The sequence below is a fragment of the Schistocerca nitens genome, chromosome 6, assembly GCF_023898315.1.
Source record: "Schistocerca nitens isolate TAMUIC-IGC-003100 chromosome 6, iqSchNite1.1, whole genome shotgun sequence".
NCBI lineage: Eukaryota > Metazoa > Arthropoda > Insecta > Orthoptera > Acrididae > Schistocerca > Schistocerca nitens.
The window spans coordinates 201,960,047-201,977,939 of NC_064619.1; positions in this window are offsets into that span (position 1 = coordinate 201,960,047).

A 17,893-nucleotide genomic window follows, 5' to 3' on the forward strand; every position below is an offset into this window, starting at 1 on the left:
AGGGTCACAACTACCAGCCAGTGTCCCATGTACCTCACTTAGCAAACAAAGGCCATAACCTCAACCTGCTGGAAGCCCTGGAAATTAACAAACATCCTGCTCACAGTCCAGATCTCATCCTAAATGACTAGACACAGCTCCACACTTACCCTCTCCTAAACTTATATAATCATCTTTATTGTTCATTACTGCCCACACTCTCTCTTCCTACATATTCCCATTTTCCTGTATTCATTAAGTTATTTTCTTTTATTGAAGTTGTCTTTGTATTCCACATAGACTGTAGTTTCAATAGTTAAGGCTTTCTTTTAACTGGTAAAACCAACTGGTTTATATATATATATATAACTTCTGCACAATTTCAGTGCAGTAATGTGTTCATTGTAAATATGTGTGTGTGTGTGTGTGTGTGTTTGTGTGTGTGTGTATGTATCATAGGCAGGCCTACATTCCTTCAGTAAATTCAGCCTCTATAGATTTTAAGTTTGTAGGGTTTTGAGATACATATTTTGCTGATGGATGAACATAGCCAATTATAGATTTTAATTGATTCACATTAGGCATATAAAAATAGTAAAGTCACATTATGCAGTTCTGATATATGGATACCAGTAACTTAGTTTGTCTACCACACTCAGCAAAGCATTTTACAAGTTCTTTAAATTCACCACACTTGAATGTTTAATGCATATAACAGCACCTTCAGATTTTAACTCAAGCGCTTCCTCTCCATACATATCAACGACTGACACCTAACCCTTTAACATGTTAACATTCATAGGCATATGTAAGTAGTTGTATTCAGTTGTCATCTTTCTCTCTATGAACCCCATCATACTACATAGACATTCCCATTCACACCATGGATACTGCACTCTAGTATCAAGACGTTAATTATTCTCCACCTCAATCATCACATTAGAATTATTGTTGAGTGATAGGCCTACATTCACATGTTTTGATCGATTTGCAGGCAAATGGCAGTGAACAGCAGTATTCTACTAGAACTTGTCTGAGACTCAAGTACTGACTGTAGCTGTGCTACAGCATAGTGGAAGTACACCAGGTCTGAAAGTTCAGAAAAGCATCTCTCGGAAGGTGACTGCTGCTGCTGGTGTGGTGCAGGTGGGAACATCTGTGAATTCTCATCCAGCAGTTCAGCCAGCGATGGATAAGGGGCAGTTACGATAACAACAAAACCTAGTTATAAATGGAGAACGTTGTGAAATTATTAGTTTATCTGTAAAAACATACTCATGTAGTCATTCAAGGAATCAGTGTAGCAGTGTAATGGTAGCTGATGCCCCTAACGCAGATTGGCAAGTTTTAATAATAATAAACATAATGTTATGAGGTAATCAAATACTTATCGATAGCCTTCTTCTTCTCAGTAGTTTGCTGCTGCTGCTGCTGCTTCTGCGGTTGCTGGCAGTACATCAGATTGGACTCAAAATGATAGTGCATCCACAATCAAATAAGATAAGTGGCTTCAAGGCTTGGGGACTGACCTTGGTCAGTAATGGCTATGAATGGGGCACTGGGGCAGGAGATAGGGGTGCAGACACTGGGGTCAGAGAGATGTGGACGATGGAGGTGGGAGTGGGAGGTGTGGGGGTTTGGGGGTGGGTGGAAGGCGTGCATTTGGGGTGGCCTTCACGAGGCAGTTATGGAGTGATGTTAGGATTCTCAGACCATCCTTGGTGTACATGGCCGAATGCGATGATGAAAAAGTGCTGAGTCAACAAATTGCTGGTCAGTATCGGTAGAGAGCCTCTAAGTGCATCGATAAGAATTACAAAAAATTAAGAAAATTTTCAAAATTTCTGTTACATTCTATGATACCGCCACAGGCAGGAAACAGCTAAATGGTAATTCATTTCACATCATGTCCAGCTCCATAGCTGATAGACAGAATGCCCTGCAAGGGGCCCGGGTTTGGTTCCCGGCTTCCTCGGAGATTTTCTTCGCTAGTGGCTGGGTGTTGGGCTGTCTTCATCATCATTTCATCCTCACCGATATGCGTCGAAGTGGCGTCAACTAAAAAGACTTGCATCAGGGTAGTAAAGTTTCCTACTCGTAGGGCTACCGACCTAGTCATAAACATTACAATTTCACACCATTCATACCGGAGCATAAATGGAGTCACCGTCGGGAGTGCGCTAGAAATGCGCATTTTCCCTTCTGTAATAGTTTGTAGATAAAGGAAAGACGTACAGGTCTTCAGATAACCCCATAGAAAGAAATTCATGGGTATCAGGTCTGGTGGCCGAGAGACGAACACAGCGTCGTAATGACATAACAGTTCGGAAAATATGCACTTAAAATTTCGGAAACTAACTCACTGAGTCAGTGCTCTGTCCAGCTGAACGATTTAATTCGTGAAATCCGTATCAAGCTATGTCATTATCCATTACTCAAACACGTCAAAGTAAATGCTTATAGAAACCTTTAGCTCTATGAAGGAAAATAGAGCGTACAGTTTTTGTGCTGGCATCGTGCAGAACACATAGACTTGTCACGCTGTTGTTCTGTTGTACACGAAGGTTTTTCTGTAACCTATATACGAATACTGTGCCGGTTAATCTTGCCAGTTGTTTGTAAGGTTACTACATCAGTAAAAATAAGACTTGTTAGAAATGTTTTGCAGTCTTCTTGGTTCAGTTTCTGTAAAACCGAATTACGTACGAATCATTTTTCTCTTCGTTTTGAGAATGTATTTCCCCAATGACCTAGTATGTCGATTTCCGTTGACTAAGTTCAAATGAAAGAGGAATTCCTTCAGTGTTTTATACGGAGCAAGTTGGCACAGTGATTAACGTAATGGACTCGCATTCGGGAGAACGACGGTTCAAACCCGCGTACGGCCATCCTGATACAGGTTTTCCGTGACTTCCCTAAATCGCTTCAGGCAAATTTCGGGATGATTTCTTTGAAATGGTCGGCCGATTTCCTTCCCCATCCTACCCTAATCCGAAGGGACTGATGACATTGCTGTTTGGTTACCTCCCCCTAAATAAGCCAACCAATGTTTTACGCTGATACACCTGGCCGTTGGTCTTTTCTTCGTCGCAAAAACATCTTGTTTCTTCAAACTGTCAATGCCATCTACAAATGTTGTAGGCATTTGGAGGTGCTTGGTAGTATCGCTAACGAAATCTTGTCTGCACTGTGATGAGAGATCGGTAACTGTTCATGCCATACAGAAAGTCTTCTCTATGGTACCCTCCATTTTCAATTATGGCACGGGAGTTATCACTTAAGGGCCTGCACACGAGCGACGGATCGCAGCGATTCAATCAATCGCTCGCCTTGACACCGGCAAAAGCAAGCGTGGTGCCACGCAATTTCAGCCAGTACTGTCAACGACACTGTGTCGAGAATTTCTTCTGTGGGAAATTAACTGCTATGTTTGGTAGCACTTACTCTTGATCTCAGTATCTCCAAGAACACTTGCAAAAATAAATAAAAAAATGGAGTTTGTATTTTGTTGTTTTGGACGGTTTTCTTGGGAACTGCACGTTATTCTACAGAATGTATTACATTTTTACTGAAGCCGATTGACTGTATCTTTCCAGTCTTAATACAATTATTTTTTTTATTAGCCGTCAGTTCCTCTTCGATTCATTGGCCTTATAGTTTAACTAAAAGTATTTACATAATTAGTTTTCCAATCTCGAGTTGTCTGCTGATTACCACAACTCTTGTTATAAGTTGTATGAGGGATAGTCAGACCATGCGAAATAACACGGGAATTGAATATACCTATGTAGCCCTGAAAATTTAAATTAAAATGTTGGCTAAAGGGGAACGACAGGGTGATGGCTGAAGAAACTCGAAGTTTTTTCATTACGGAATTCGAACACACACACACACACACACACACACACACACACACACATATATATATATATATATATATATATATATATATATATATATATATATATATATATATATTCAAGAATGATGCGCGAACTCCAAAAGTAACGATTCTGTGAGCGTTTGAAACCGAGAGTGCACGGCACCCTTCGAAGTACAACTGATTTGCTGGAGCGTTGTTTTGGCGGTTTTACTCCAAATGAGAACAAAAGTTTCAATTGTCTCATTTGCAGATACGCTCCAAAAATAACATCCAGCCTAAGCGAAATTGTCAACATTGTTCCAAATTTGGCCCTATCTCTATAAAAAATTTATGCCATTCTGCATTAATGCACGTGGTAAACGCCCTTCACATAAAAATCGGCGATGAAATGCGCCAATTCTGTGAAGACAGAGACGACAGCGGCGATGCACTCAGCGACGAAAAGGGCTTTGAGGACAAAAATGAAGGCTTATTAGCTCAAAGAAGCCATCCACAAGCCGGGGCGACAGTTATTATGGACAAGGCATCAATGATATCCCGCAAGTTTCAAGCTTTGTCCATTTTTATATGAGAAATACCTGTCAAACTTTGGCCGGCCGGAGTGGCCGTGCGGTTCTAGGCACTACAGTCTGGAGCCGAGCGACTGCTACGGTCGCAGGTTCGAATCCTGCCTCTGGCATGGATGTGTGTGATGTCCTTAGGTTAGTTAGGTTTAATTACTTCTAAGTTCTAGGTGACTGATGACCTCAGAAGTTAAGTCGCATAGTGCTCAGAGCCAATCCTGTCAAACTTTAAAAGCATTTATGTCAAAACCATGTTTTTCGGCATGGATGTCATTGCCCCCGATACAATTTCCATGCGATTTTAATGATTTTTGGTTTCCCTTGAAGCAAACTGAATTCTCTTCAGTTCATCGAAGCCGATTTTCTTATGTTGATATTTAGTATTTTTTTCGGTCAAAAAATGGGGGTCCAAAAATGGCCCCATTTTTAAATATCTATTATTTCTCAATTTTTTTTTCAGATCCCCACGATAAACTAAAATTACATCTGTAAGCATCACGGTGGTATGTCAATTTCATGTTTCACATAACTACAACCAAAGTTACAGCGGCAGCCCTTGATCTACCTCCTTTCAGAGCTGCCTTGGGAAAATTCCAATTACACCGTGAAGATTTCAATAAAAAAGTAGAAATGAAAACTTCAATGTATGGATTACCCACTGCAGAAAACCCCATTTGTCTACTATATTACAGTATGGACGAAAAAAAAACCTGAATTTGAGCAATACTTTCGTCCATCACCCTGTCGTTCTCCCTTAATATTACGGTAAGTCATTCTCTTTAGAAGATTTAAACTTTAACAGCGCGTGTAATTGTTTCACAAATAACTTAAATTCATCAGGTGGAGCAGTGTTTCGTGGCTACTTTTGGTGAACATCCCAATAAATACTGCTTCCGCAGCACGAGCTTCAAACCACAATGGTGGAATTCAGTCCAAAGGCAGTATTACTACATACATTTATTGAATTTGTAATGATAGTAGTAGATACACATAAGACATAAATAATCATGAAGGAATTTCATAGTTTCTTTCATAATACGTGTAACAAAACTAGGCGTTCGTATTTCCTGGACGGAAATTGCATTAAAGGCACACACTGTCCTGTTGTGTTATTGCATTGTTAGTGTTGTCCAACCTTAATCCCAAAAATTCTCTTCGGCATTGATTTTGTTAGGGTTTGTAGTTCTTGCGGTGAAATTGTCGCCCATTCTTCTCGCATCCCTCTTTTCGCCTCACACACGGCCTCAAATTGCCTTCCATTGCGATAAATACGCCTTTCAAGTATTCCGTAAAGGTTTTCCACAAAGTTCAACTGAGGTTGCGTGCAGGTCAGGGCCAGACATTGATATCTTTATCTTCAAACAATTTTATATTATGCAGCAATCTGCACATATGCACTCTCTAGCTGAACCATTACACTTTCGTCCCCTAGGTCCTCATACATTCTAACCCATTCTGTCTCTGGATTCTTAACGCACATATCAGGGTTCATTGTAGTGTTCACCCAAGCAATGCGTCATTTACCTTTTTCGCAGAATGCTGGCCAAGTACTTTCACCACCAACATTTCTGCTCAGTCTTACCCGCCGCTATGTTCGGAGATCATGCCAGTCGTACTCAGATCCATCCGCATAATCAAAATTAAACTTCTTCTCATCACTGAAGATCACTTTGTCCCATTCTTAAGTAAATACCATAGCTTGTTTATGTTGGGTGTTAACAGCGAGGGCCGGCCGCTGTGGTCGAACGGTTCTAAGCGCTTCAGTCCGGAACCGCGCGACTGCTACGGTCGCAGGTTCGAATCCTGCCTCAGGCATGGATGTGTGTGATGTCCTTAGGTTAGTTAGGTTTAAGTAGTTCTAAGCTCTAGGGGACTGATGACCTCAGATGTTAAGTCCCATAGTGCTCAGAGCCATTTTTTGTTACAGCGAGTTTCTGCAACCGTTTCCTGAATACAAGATCTTGTCATTTGACAAAATTTGTCGTACCTGCCTGGCACTTACTGCCAACTGTAAATCAGCAAGAAGCTGAGAAGAATACCGGTTTTAGCCCTTTCTTTTCGCAAAAGACATCGTTTCTAGGCCTCAGTTGATTTTCTACTTTGCCCATATTTTCTGTTCCGTTCATATCATGCGCCGAATCTAACGAAATTATAAATCACTGTACCTGTACGGTTCAACTTCTTGGCGATTTGACCATAAGAGAGTCCCATTTCATTCTACGCACCGAACTTTCCTTTTTCGTCCCGTAACAACTGTTTTTCCCTTGGCTATGTCGAAAGCGTGATCTATGTAGGCAATACGTACTGTCGCTAATGGTGTCTGTTTCCTATCTGCAGGACAGGCACACACACACACACACACACACACACACACACACTAATACATGCCTTTATACAGAGTTCCTTCCTCTCTCACCTGAACAGTTGATATCTTGTTATACACTGTACTACTAACACCAATTGCGATACCATTTGACTGCATTTATCAGTACACTAGATCTCATCCTACTGCATACACACTTTGCGCAACTGTTTCAACCGACTAAACCGACAATGTTAATTTTCCCACAAACATCCAGGACTTTATACTTATTTCCAGTACCGTACCTATGACTGAAAAATCGGAGGGTGTATTTTGTACTAGTTCTTCAGATAAACGGCAGCTCCGGCCGCAACTTTACTTCTCAAAGCGGCTTGTGCTTCCTGAGTAACTACAAATTCTAACCTAAGCTTCTTACTCAAACTGGGGAAAATGAAGTTAAACAGAACTACATAATTTTTAACATTTTTATATAAACAGAACTACACAACCACGCTTAACAATTAGACAAACTAGTCGTAGCCAGGCAGTGTAATATCTACCACACTATGTTCCAGCCACAAGATGTTAAAATGAACTAAGTGTACAAACTTCAACATATATTATTGATATTACGTATAAAAATGACTGTATCGTGTAAAAATGATGATAATTATTTCATAATTTCTGTAATAATTTAATTTCTGTGTGAATTAAAACTATTATCAGAGAACTACATTCATAGACGAAGACAATTATAATCTTTTTTTTTTTGTTATCTGTAACAATTGTGGTTCAGTTGTTCTTCCTGTACTAAACGATGAACTGTTCGGACGTGAGACGTGTGAGGTCTGTAAAGAGAAAACCTGTAACTATATTGTTAATTATTATTTGAAAAATAGAGTCGCTATTTTCTAGACGTGGATTTGTATTTATTTCAATTTTAATCCAATCTAATTAATGTTTTTAAGTGTTAATTTTCAGCTCCGCAATTAGGAGCGCAGCCATTAGCGCTAGTAACTTACAGCGGAGTTTACTAGTTGCTGGTATAAAAAATATGAAACATTTTTCATTGAGAATAATTTTAAATTATAAAGAATGGAGAACAAAAGGCTTAAAGAGTTTTATCTGAATATATTAACGTGATATAAAAGTAATCGATAGTAACAATAGACAAATTGACTATCGTCTGCCTGCCGCCATCTTAGCAAAAATACTGTATCTCCGCGGCAGTTTTGAATCGAGACTTTTAACAAACATAAATGTTGTTAGATATAGATGAATGGAAATAAATGTGCACCGGTGGTCCCGAATATACTTTGAAAGACAGAATTCAACTCAGATTTAATCTTTAAAAACAGTGCTCACGGTACGTTACGTAATATCAAATTCTTATTTGCTGATGTATGAAGCCTAATTATTTCGGACGATTTACATGAAATATTTTAATAGGAGACATACGTCAGTGTTGTGCGCGGGTAGTATTTTGTGGCTAAATGTTCCTTTTGCTAGAGAAAAGCGCTTCCATCTTAAGTAACAGTTGTGTAAAATCTGATAAAGGATATGCAATTTAGTGCCACTCACACGAATTTGCAGACAACATTTCTACACAACGTCAAGTTGAGATTTCTTAGCAGAGTGACAAATATTAGCAGGGATAATCATTTTTGAGATCAAACGAATAGGTGATTGTTTACATTTTTTTTGATCTACCTGAAATATCATTTATAAGTAATTAAAGTCACGAAATACTATAAACCGGTTCCACCACAGCAGCCACATAGCCACACATCACTGCTAACCAGTTAGGCAGCCACATTACATGTAAGATTGCCTGGGATCCTTGCGACCAGTGATTAGCGATCGGTCGCTGCAATTTGCCCACACACGTGCTATCTACGAACTATTCTATCGTCCATGCGGCACATCTGTGCTATCCGTCGCTCGTGTATGAAACCCTACGAATGCTTCAACTTTCGATTTATTGCGTTTGGTCAACGATCGAAATTTTGAACATTCTGTCTTTGTAATTATTTTTGATGTATCTCCACGCATTAAAAGGTAACAGCCGTTTGTAGTGGCTATATTCATTCCTAATTGTCGTGTAGTTCGATTCTCACGACTTCCTGACAAGATTTTCTGAAGGTTTCACCGCTTAAACAGCAAATACCAGAAGATGGAAGTGAAAATCTCCGCCGGCCAGAATGGCCTAGCGGTTCTAGGCGCTACAGTCTGGAACCGCGCGACCGCTACGGTCGCAGGTTCGAATCCTGTCTCGGGCATGGATGTGTGTGATGTCCTTAGTTAGTTAGATTTAATTAGTTATAAGTTCTAGGGGACTGATGACCTCAGAAGTTAAGTCTCATAGTGCTCAGAGCCATTTGAACCATTTCTTTTTTTTGAAAATCTCCTCCCAAATATTTCCATTTGTTAGCCACTCCCATTCGGAACAAACTTACATAATACGAGGCTGGAAATAACTAGGATCTACAATGGATTGGATCTTGAATAGTACTCTCTACACTTCGAGGTAGAGACAGGAAAGTAACAGAAAAAATAGCTTTTAATATTTCATTGGGATTATGTTAACCTGTTCAAATAAACTACTGTTTGTAAATACATCGCCCTACAGGTAACTGAATTTTACAAAACAGTTTGAAAGAGTAACTCAAAGAATCAAGGTTTCGGAACAGTCTTCGGAAGACTGCTACTCTGACTGATACTATCGATGACTTACGTTGTGAATGAAAACTTCCACATTCTTCTAAAAACTGACTAAGCTTACAGTAAGCGTGCAGTACAGATATTGCACAAACTGTCGAGACTGTGAGGTTAGTCATTCTGCAATCCGTTCTTGATTCATGTTTGTGATGGACAGTGGCCACTACTCTGGTCTTACCGTCCCAATTAAATAACGTAACCTCGCTGAGAAACGGCACTGCTGTAGCCAGACTTTGCTGAACGAAATCTATGTGATGCATGACTGATGAGCACATCTATTGAAAATGAATTCCATTTACTTTTGAATAGTATTGAAGGTTAATAGCTAGTAACTTACGTTTGAACTGTATGTCATTTGAAAGACATACTATCTATTTTCTTATCACAAGTTTCACTATAAGAGATCGCAATTACCATTGTATAAACGTTACAGATTATACTTTTCCTTTTCTTAATACATGATACTAAAAGTAAAAACGCCTAAATAGCAAAGGTGTATCGATGCTAGTTGGCACAAACCACCCATGATGTAACCACGCTGATTACAGCAAGTCGCTGTTGCACCATTTCTCTAATAAAACCAACGTCAGTGCGTTGGTATGACCGTCCGTTCGGCAGCAAGCTTTGTTACCGAAATCCGGGACGCACCTAAGGCATTGTGAAAGGGGGACTATGTCATGCCTGTAATATCTGCAGGTCTAAAAACCTGGGGCTGGAGCACATCGGGTCTGGGGTCAGCCCCACGGATGCCACTGCTTCAGCCACCTGCAGCTGGCGGGACAAGCCGCTGGTGCACTCTGTTTTCCGCATAGCCATTACGGTCTGCATCGCCAGCAGCTGACACTATTCCGATCTCCAGCTTGCTTCTCAAGGATGATCTTAGCCTCTGACGAGGATGCGGAAACGCATTGCCACTGGTGACCGTGGGTTAGACCCCGTCACCCCCCCCCCCCCCCCCCCGTTTCCCCAAGATCCCAGGCCTTATTAATTAAGAGAACTATTCTAGTTCTTAAATACCCTCTGAGAAACATTTTGGAATTGCCCGAATGGGACGGAAATCGGTAGATGTGATTTATGTGTAGAAAGGAACAAATGACTACAGTTTCAGAAAAAATTGAACGATTTATTAAAGAAACAGAGCTTCACAAACTGAGTACGTCAGTAACGCATTGGACCGTCTCTGGTCCATACGAGACCATTTATTCGACTTGGCATTAATTTATAGAGTTGTTGGATGTCCTCCAGGGGTATATCGTGACAAAGTCTGTTCCGAGCTGATTGGGGAGAGATCTGGTGAACTTGATAGCCGAGGTAGAGTCTGGCAAGGACGAAGATAATCAGTGGGCGGGCATTATCATTGTGAAATGTAAGTCCAGGATGACTTGTCACGAAGGGCAACAAAACGGGGCGAAAATATCTTCGACGTACCAATTTACTTTAAGAATGCTGTGGATGACAACCACAGAGGTCCTGCTATGAAATGACACCCCAGACCACCACTCCTGGTCACCTGGCCACACAGCGCTCGACAGTCATGTTGATACTCAACCACCTTCCGGGACGTCTCCAGACAGGTCGGAGGGGTTCAGTTCAAAGTGGGACTCGACACTGAAGGCAGTTCTACTCCAGTCAATGAGATTCCATGTCAAATACGTGTCTGGAGATGCTCTGGACAGTCATGGAATACCAAACGGCCTGTCGTCCGCCTTACGGCCCAACAACCAGGAGCGATGGTCTGGGGTGCTGGGATGCCTTTACATTTCGTAGCATGATCGCTTTGGATGTCGACGATATTTACACGATATCTACCGATTTCCGTCTCATTCGGTAATTCCTTCGTAGTAATTCGTTGTTTTTCTTTTTTGTCTTAGAGAGTATTTGTGAAAACCTATGTAGGATTGTAATGTTCTGGCATGGGTATACTTAGTAAACTATGACTGCTAATTAATGCTAAAGACTTATGAGAAATAGGGGCAGTTAAAAGGCATCTTAATTATACTCCTCTAAAGCGAAAATTTTTTCTATTCTACATATTTTTTTGCTACTTATTTGTTAAAGTACTGAATTTCAACATCCAGTGTACACTCTAGAGCACCGAGGTAACACGAAATAAAGAGGAAACGTCACGCACCATGAAATACAGATTAATTATGGTACCACACTGCCGGAGAATCACTCATCCTTTACCGTAAATGCACCCTGATGAACCATTGGTGAAGGTTTCATGTATCTACACCAGAGCCATAGTATTCTCGATATTACAGCTTATCTAAATAATTTTGCAACCACTCTTTTGTTTTAATATGCATCTCGGGTTTCTACCACTGGTTAGGAATGTCTAAAGAGTAATACAGGTGTAAGTAGCCTGTTTGTTGTTGTCAGCGCTTTAGACTGCATTAATATCACTGACAGCCGTCTGCGCCCTCTGTAAGAAACTCTGTGGCTGGAAGGACTCGCAGTTGGAAGTTAGTTAGCAGTGTTAACGCTAGCGAACGGTCTGGACGTGGGTTCGTCATGGAGATTTATTATTGGCTGGACGTGGAATGTAAAATGTGTGTAATGGAATTATTGACGATTATATAAATTTTGGAACTGGATGTCACATGATTAAGGTAAAATCTGCTAAATACATTGTTTGCTCTGCAACAAAATCTTTCCTTTCCTAACCACATGCCTATTAGTAGTTAGAGCCTACACTAGTTAGAATCTTTTCATTTAGCTGGCTGTATACGAGCTGCATTTGCTGTGTTCGTGTCATGAAGATTTTCTGTGAGATAAGTGACTTATGAAATCTATGGGTTATTGTTAGGATTTCTTGTACTTCAGGGCCATTATTTTGTGTTACTTAGTAGTCAGATTGCGTTATCCTTGTATATTGAGGGTTATTAATGAATAGAATAAGTTTGAGCTGTATTTGTCAGGGAAAATTATGTAGGTCAGTGTTCAAACGATAAAGACGAGCAAAGTGACTGTACGTTCAGTTACACTCGGCAGTTTTAGATGGTTCAGTTGCAGTAAGCAGTTTCTCTCAGCAGTTTCAGAATAAAATAATGAAGCTTCACAGGGTACGGCATATCTCGCCATTAAAAATATTTCTTACACTGTTATACGTTACAGCGAGCTGCGTAGAAGTCTTGGTCGTTGACTCCCTGTTCCATAGTGGAAGTCGATTTGGAGGAACAGATTAATGCAATAGCTTATTGTGAAAGTGAAATACGAGCTATGTCACAGAGTGAAATGTACTGATTCTGAATAATTACTGATCCGGCTGGTCCTAAGACAGCCAAGCTGAACACATAATGCAGGGGAATTAATACTAACATGTGAAGGACAGGTTAATGGTACTTTGATATGGGTGCTCCGTTTACAAGTGTAATGATTACGTACAAAATTCAAAAGAGCTTGTCTGAAGGATAATATTTAAAGTGTGTCAGTTATTTTGTTGGGAACCTTTAGAATTGTGCACAAACAAGTAAGTTCAAGCAGATTTTACAATAACAGTTTTCGAAATAATAAAACAAAATGGCATTAAAACAGTAATACAGTCTTTGACAGAAAACATAGTTATATAACTTACGGGCTGTGCTTAGGACTTATCACATATGAGGTTTTTGCACAAGAACGAGTTCTGGGGGAGTACGTCAGTGTGATAGATGTAATGTACGCTTTTGTGGGAGAATAAAATTAGTAGATTTATTGTACAGTACATGAATTTGATTGTAAAAGAAAAACAAAGTAAATCTGTTAGCAGAGGCTGATGATGGTTGATCTTCACAGATGAATCTGTTGAAAAAAGTGAGATACATGGAGCGGAGAGTGCACACATTCGGTTTAACAGAAGATATGGCACTAGGCTCCTAATAACCCTTCCCTGCATTCAACAGAGCACTTGCAGTCTCATGATCAAATATACGTCTCGTACGTACGTTGTGTTTCCTGTACCTCAACGCAATGGCGTCTACATAAATCGTGCTTACATCTCTGGCAGTACTAGTTGGAACAGTGTCTTCAAATATTTGTTAATTTTCGTCTGCTCTTGTATTCGCGTAGTTCAGTCACTCGCTTGCCATTCCTGGATGAGTGAAGAATTGGTTTCCATCTCAGCGTCGATTTTAACGTTCATGTCTGTATGGTACTGTCTGATTTCTAGAACACTTGATTGACAATGACGTTGTCATTTATTTCTTATTTTTCTTGTCGGCTAATTCATAGAACTGCTTCTAATAAGCGTGCTAATCCAGTGCTGGCGATTAAAACTGTGGTGTCACCGCCAGACACCACACTTGCTAGGTGGTAGCCTTTAAATCGGCCGCGGTCCGTTAGAATACGTTGGACCCGCGTGTCGCCACTATCAGTGATTGCAGACCGAGCGCCGCCACATGGCAGGTCTAGAGAGACTTCCTAGCACTCGTCCCAGTTGTACAACCGACTTTGCTAGCGATGGTTCCCTGACAAAATACACTCTCATTTGCCGAGACAATAGTTTAGCATAGCCTTCAGTTACGTCATTTGCAACGACCTAGCAAGGCGCTATTATCAGTTACTATTGATTTTGTGAATCATGTACCGTCCAGACCGACGTTCACCATTAATGGATTAAAGTTAAGTATTCCACCAGCTACGTCCTTTTTTCTAAATTCTAATTTCCTTGTCCTGTTCCAGACCTCACGCCAGCCTGCGTGAGCTAAAACGCATGCCTTTCGAAGCAAAACCGCGTTCTTATCGATATTGCCCTGATTTACTTGTGTAATGGCTTCGCCACAATCTCCAGATGTACTGTCCGAATTTTATTGCTTACAGAATCAGCAGATGCAGGTCTTACTGGATGCCCTTGGACAGCTCGTCCAGGGTCAACGGGCCATGCAAAACGATGCGGCAGCCGCCGCTCCACCACTAACGCAGCCACAACATGCTGTTGCACCAACTTTTCGACCTTTTCATGCTGCACTGGAAAGATGGACGGAGTGGTTACGCCATTTTGGATTCCATCTCGCCGCCTACAGAATTCAAGGTAACAAGCGGCAGCCTTTTTTGTTATCATCAGTCGGGGTGAACACGTACCGTGTGATAATCAAATTATTTCCCCGACGCGACGTAGCAACTGTGTCCTACGACGAAATTTTGTCTGCATTAGATGCATATTTTAAAGAATCAGTCAATGTAGTTGCGAAACGTATGGCAGGTCAGACTAATCGAGAGTGGGTTGCAACCTTGTGCGGCCTTGTGTCAGGTTAACCGGCCCACCGGGCGAGCTGCACGGAGCAGTAAACAGCCCTCGCACCCGGCCGCGCCGTTGCCGCCAGGCTCTCAGCCACGTGTGCCGCGCAGGCAAGCAAATGCAGTGCTAAAATCATGCCCATGGTGTGGTACTAGACATTCGCGTGAGAATTGCCCGTCACGCCAGGCTATTTGCTTTTTCTGTAATAAAAATGGACATGTTCAGAGTATTTGCCAGAAAAATCTCAGATCGGACACTCCCAATCATTCCAGGCCCTTTGCTTCGCGCCGAATTCGAACCAAGGATACTCAGGCTCGTGAAACTTCGCCCATGGAAATTCATGTAGTTCATTCCACTCCGCCCAGTGCCACTCTCTCTAACAGTGACTGTGTTCGTCCCACAAATAGTGTGTGTCGACATCGCCGGAAATCCTGTCAAGTCGCAAGTAATTATGTACCAGTGTCAGTTCACGTCGCACGAGACAGTCGCTCTTGTCGTCAGCAGGACAATAAACGTTTTGTAGACTTGGACATTAACGGCAAAGTGATACCATTCCAGCTCGATACCGGAGCTGCAGTTTCACTGATCAATCAAGACACGTACAAACTGCTGGACACACCTCCGTTGTGTGCCGCAAATGTTAAGTTAACTAGCTATTCAGGTCAAAAGATCCCTGTGTTAGGACACTGCAGCCTTCTTCCAACATACAAAGGACAAATAAAACTTGTGTCATTTTACGTCCTTCGTTCTTCTTCTGCAGTGAACTTGTTTGGTTTCGATTTATTTCAGTTGTTTAACTTGTCTATAGTAAATCAGGTCCTATCAGTGAACCAGACTGTGCCTTCAGACAGTGTTTCTCGTCTATGTGAAGAATTTGCAGACATTTTTGCACCGGGCCTTGGTTGCGCTACGAACTATAAAGCACATTTGGAACTGAAAGTAAACGCTCAACCGAAATTTTTCAGAGTGCGCAATGTTCCCCACGCATTGCGTGATGAGGTCGCAAAAACATTTACACGATTTGGAATCACAAGGTGTAATTGAACGTGTGCAGGCCTCTTTCTGGGCATCACCCTTGGTAATTTTGCCAAAACCTTCCGGAAAATTGAGACTTTGTGTGGACTTCAAGGCATCAGTGAATCCACAACTAGTGATTGCAACTTTTCCTTTACCCCGCCCGGAAGATCTTTTTGACAAACTGTGCCCGGGTAAATATTTTTCGAAGTTGGACCTAGCAGATGCATACTTGCAAATACCGGTGGACGAAGAGTCCCAGCACGTTTGGTGGTTAACACGCATCTTGGTTTGTACCGATTCAAAAGACTGCCATTCGGGTGTGCATCTGCCCCTGCATTGTTTCAGCAATATCTGCAAACTGTTTGTGCCTCGGTCCCTACTGCAGCAAACTATCTGGACGATATTGTGATCTCCGGAAAGACGGAAGAAGAACATTTAGCCAATCTCAGAACATTATTTCAGGTCTTGCGACAAAATGGTCTTCGATTGCGGAAGGACAAATGTGTGTTTTTTGCTCGTGACTTGCCCTACCTGGGACATGTACTCAATGCCCACTTGCCTTCGCCGCAGAATTTGAAGCAGCTACAGAGTGTGCTGGGAAAAATCAACTATTATCATAAATATGTGCCGCACGCCTCTTCCATTTCAGCTCCGCTTCATCGCTTACGCCGTAAAGGTGTTCCGTTCGTCTGGACGACGGAATGCGAACGCGCCTTTCGCCAGTTGAAATCGGTGTTGCTTTCCAATACTTGCCTTACGCCATTCGATCCCCAGAAGCCCCTTTTGTTGATGGTGGATGAATCGGATTTCGGGATCGGTGCTGTGCTTGCGCACAAAGATGGATCGCACGATCGCCCTATTGCCTTTGCGTCCAAATTGCTCTCGTCCGCGCAAAGAAAGCATTGGCTCTCGTATTTGGTGTTACTAAGTTTCATGATTTCTTGTATGGTCGTCACTTTACCATCATCACAGACCACAAACCTTTGACATCGCTTTTTCATCCGAACAAGCCTGTACCTCCATGTACAGCGCAGAAATTCATTCGCTGGTCTATTTTCCTCTCGCAGTACTGCTACGATCTCTTGTATCGGTCCATTGCTAAGCACGGAAACGCCGATGTGTTGTCCCGTTTGCCTGTTGCTGAGGATAGAGCATTCGATTCCTCCGAACTTGCTTGCATGTTCATTGATTCGGCAACCGATGACGTGGTCGAATCCTTTCCGGTTGATTTTCGTCGTTTAGCTACTGCCGCAGCTGCCGACCCTGTCCTTGCTACCGTTCTGCGTATTGTTGCTACGCAATGGCCCTTGTCAAAGTCACGGATCGGGGATCCGTTGGTTCGCCGATTTTTTGCTCACAAGGAGAGACTTTTTGTTCGACGTGGTGTTTTACTGTTGCGTTCTAATAATGATCAGTCCAGGGTCGTGGACCCACGTTCGTTACAGACCTCTGTCTTACAGTTTCTCCACCAAGGACATTGGGGTATAGTGAGAACGAAACAACTTGCTCGTCAGCACTGTACTTGGTTCGGAATCGATGCTGCGATTACGAAAATGTGCTCTTCTTGCATGGTGTGTGCCGAACAACAATCAGCACCACCGCGGAAATTCTTTGCATGGCCAAAAGCCACTTCCCCTTGGCAACGCTTACAGATCGATTTTGCTGGTCCATTCCGGAATGCTCGGTGGTTGGTTGTGGTAGATTCATTCAGTAATTTTCCTTTTGTTGTCCGGATGTCTTCCACGACGTCATCTGCCACCATCCAAGCGTTATCTGCTATCTTTTGCATTGAAGGTCTTCCACAGACTATTGTTTCCGACAATGGCCCACAATTCAAGTCCGCAGAATTTCAGTCATTCTGCACGGCCAATGGTATTCAACATCTGACGTCCGCGCCGTTTTCGCCACAGTCAAACGGTGCCGCTGAACGATTGGTCAGGACTTTCAAGTCACAGATGTTGAAGTTGAAAGAGTCGCATTCTCGGGAGGACGCGTTATTGCTCTTTTTGTCCTCGTATCGCTCTCAGCCCCGAGATGGCCGCTCGCCGGCTGAGTTGCTCCACGGTCGCCCTCATCGAACCTTGATGTCTTTGCTACATCCGCCGCATCAGGTTCCTGTGCAGCGGCAGACACCTGCTTTTGCCCCAGGCGACGTTGTCTACTACCGCCACTATCGAGGTTCACGGTGTTGGCTCGAAGGGCGCATTCTTCGC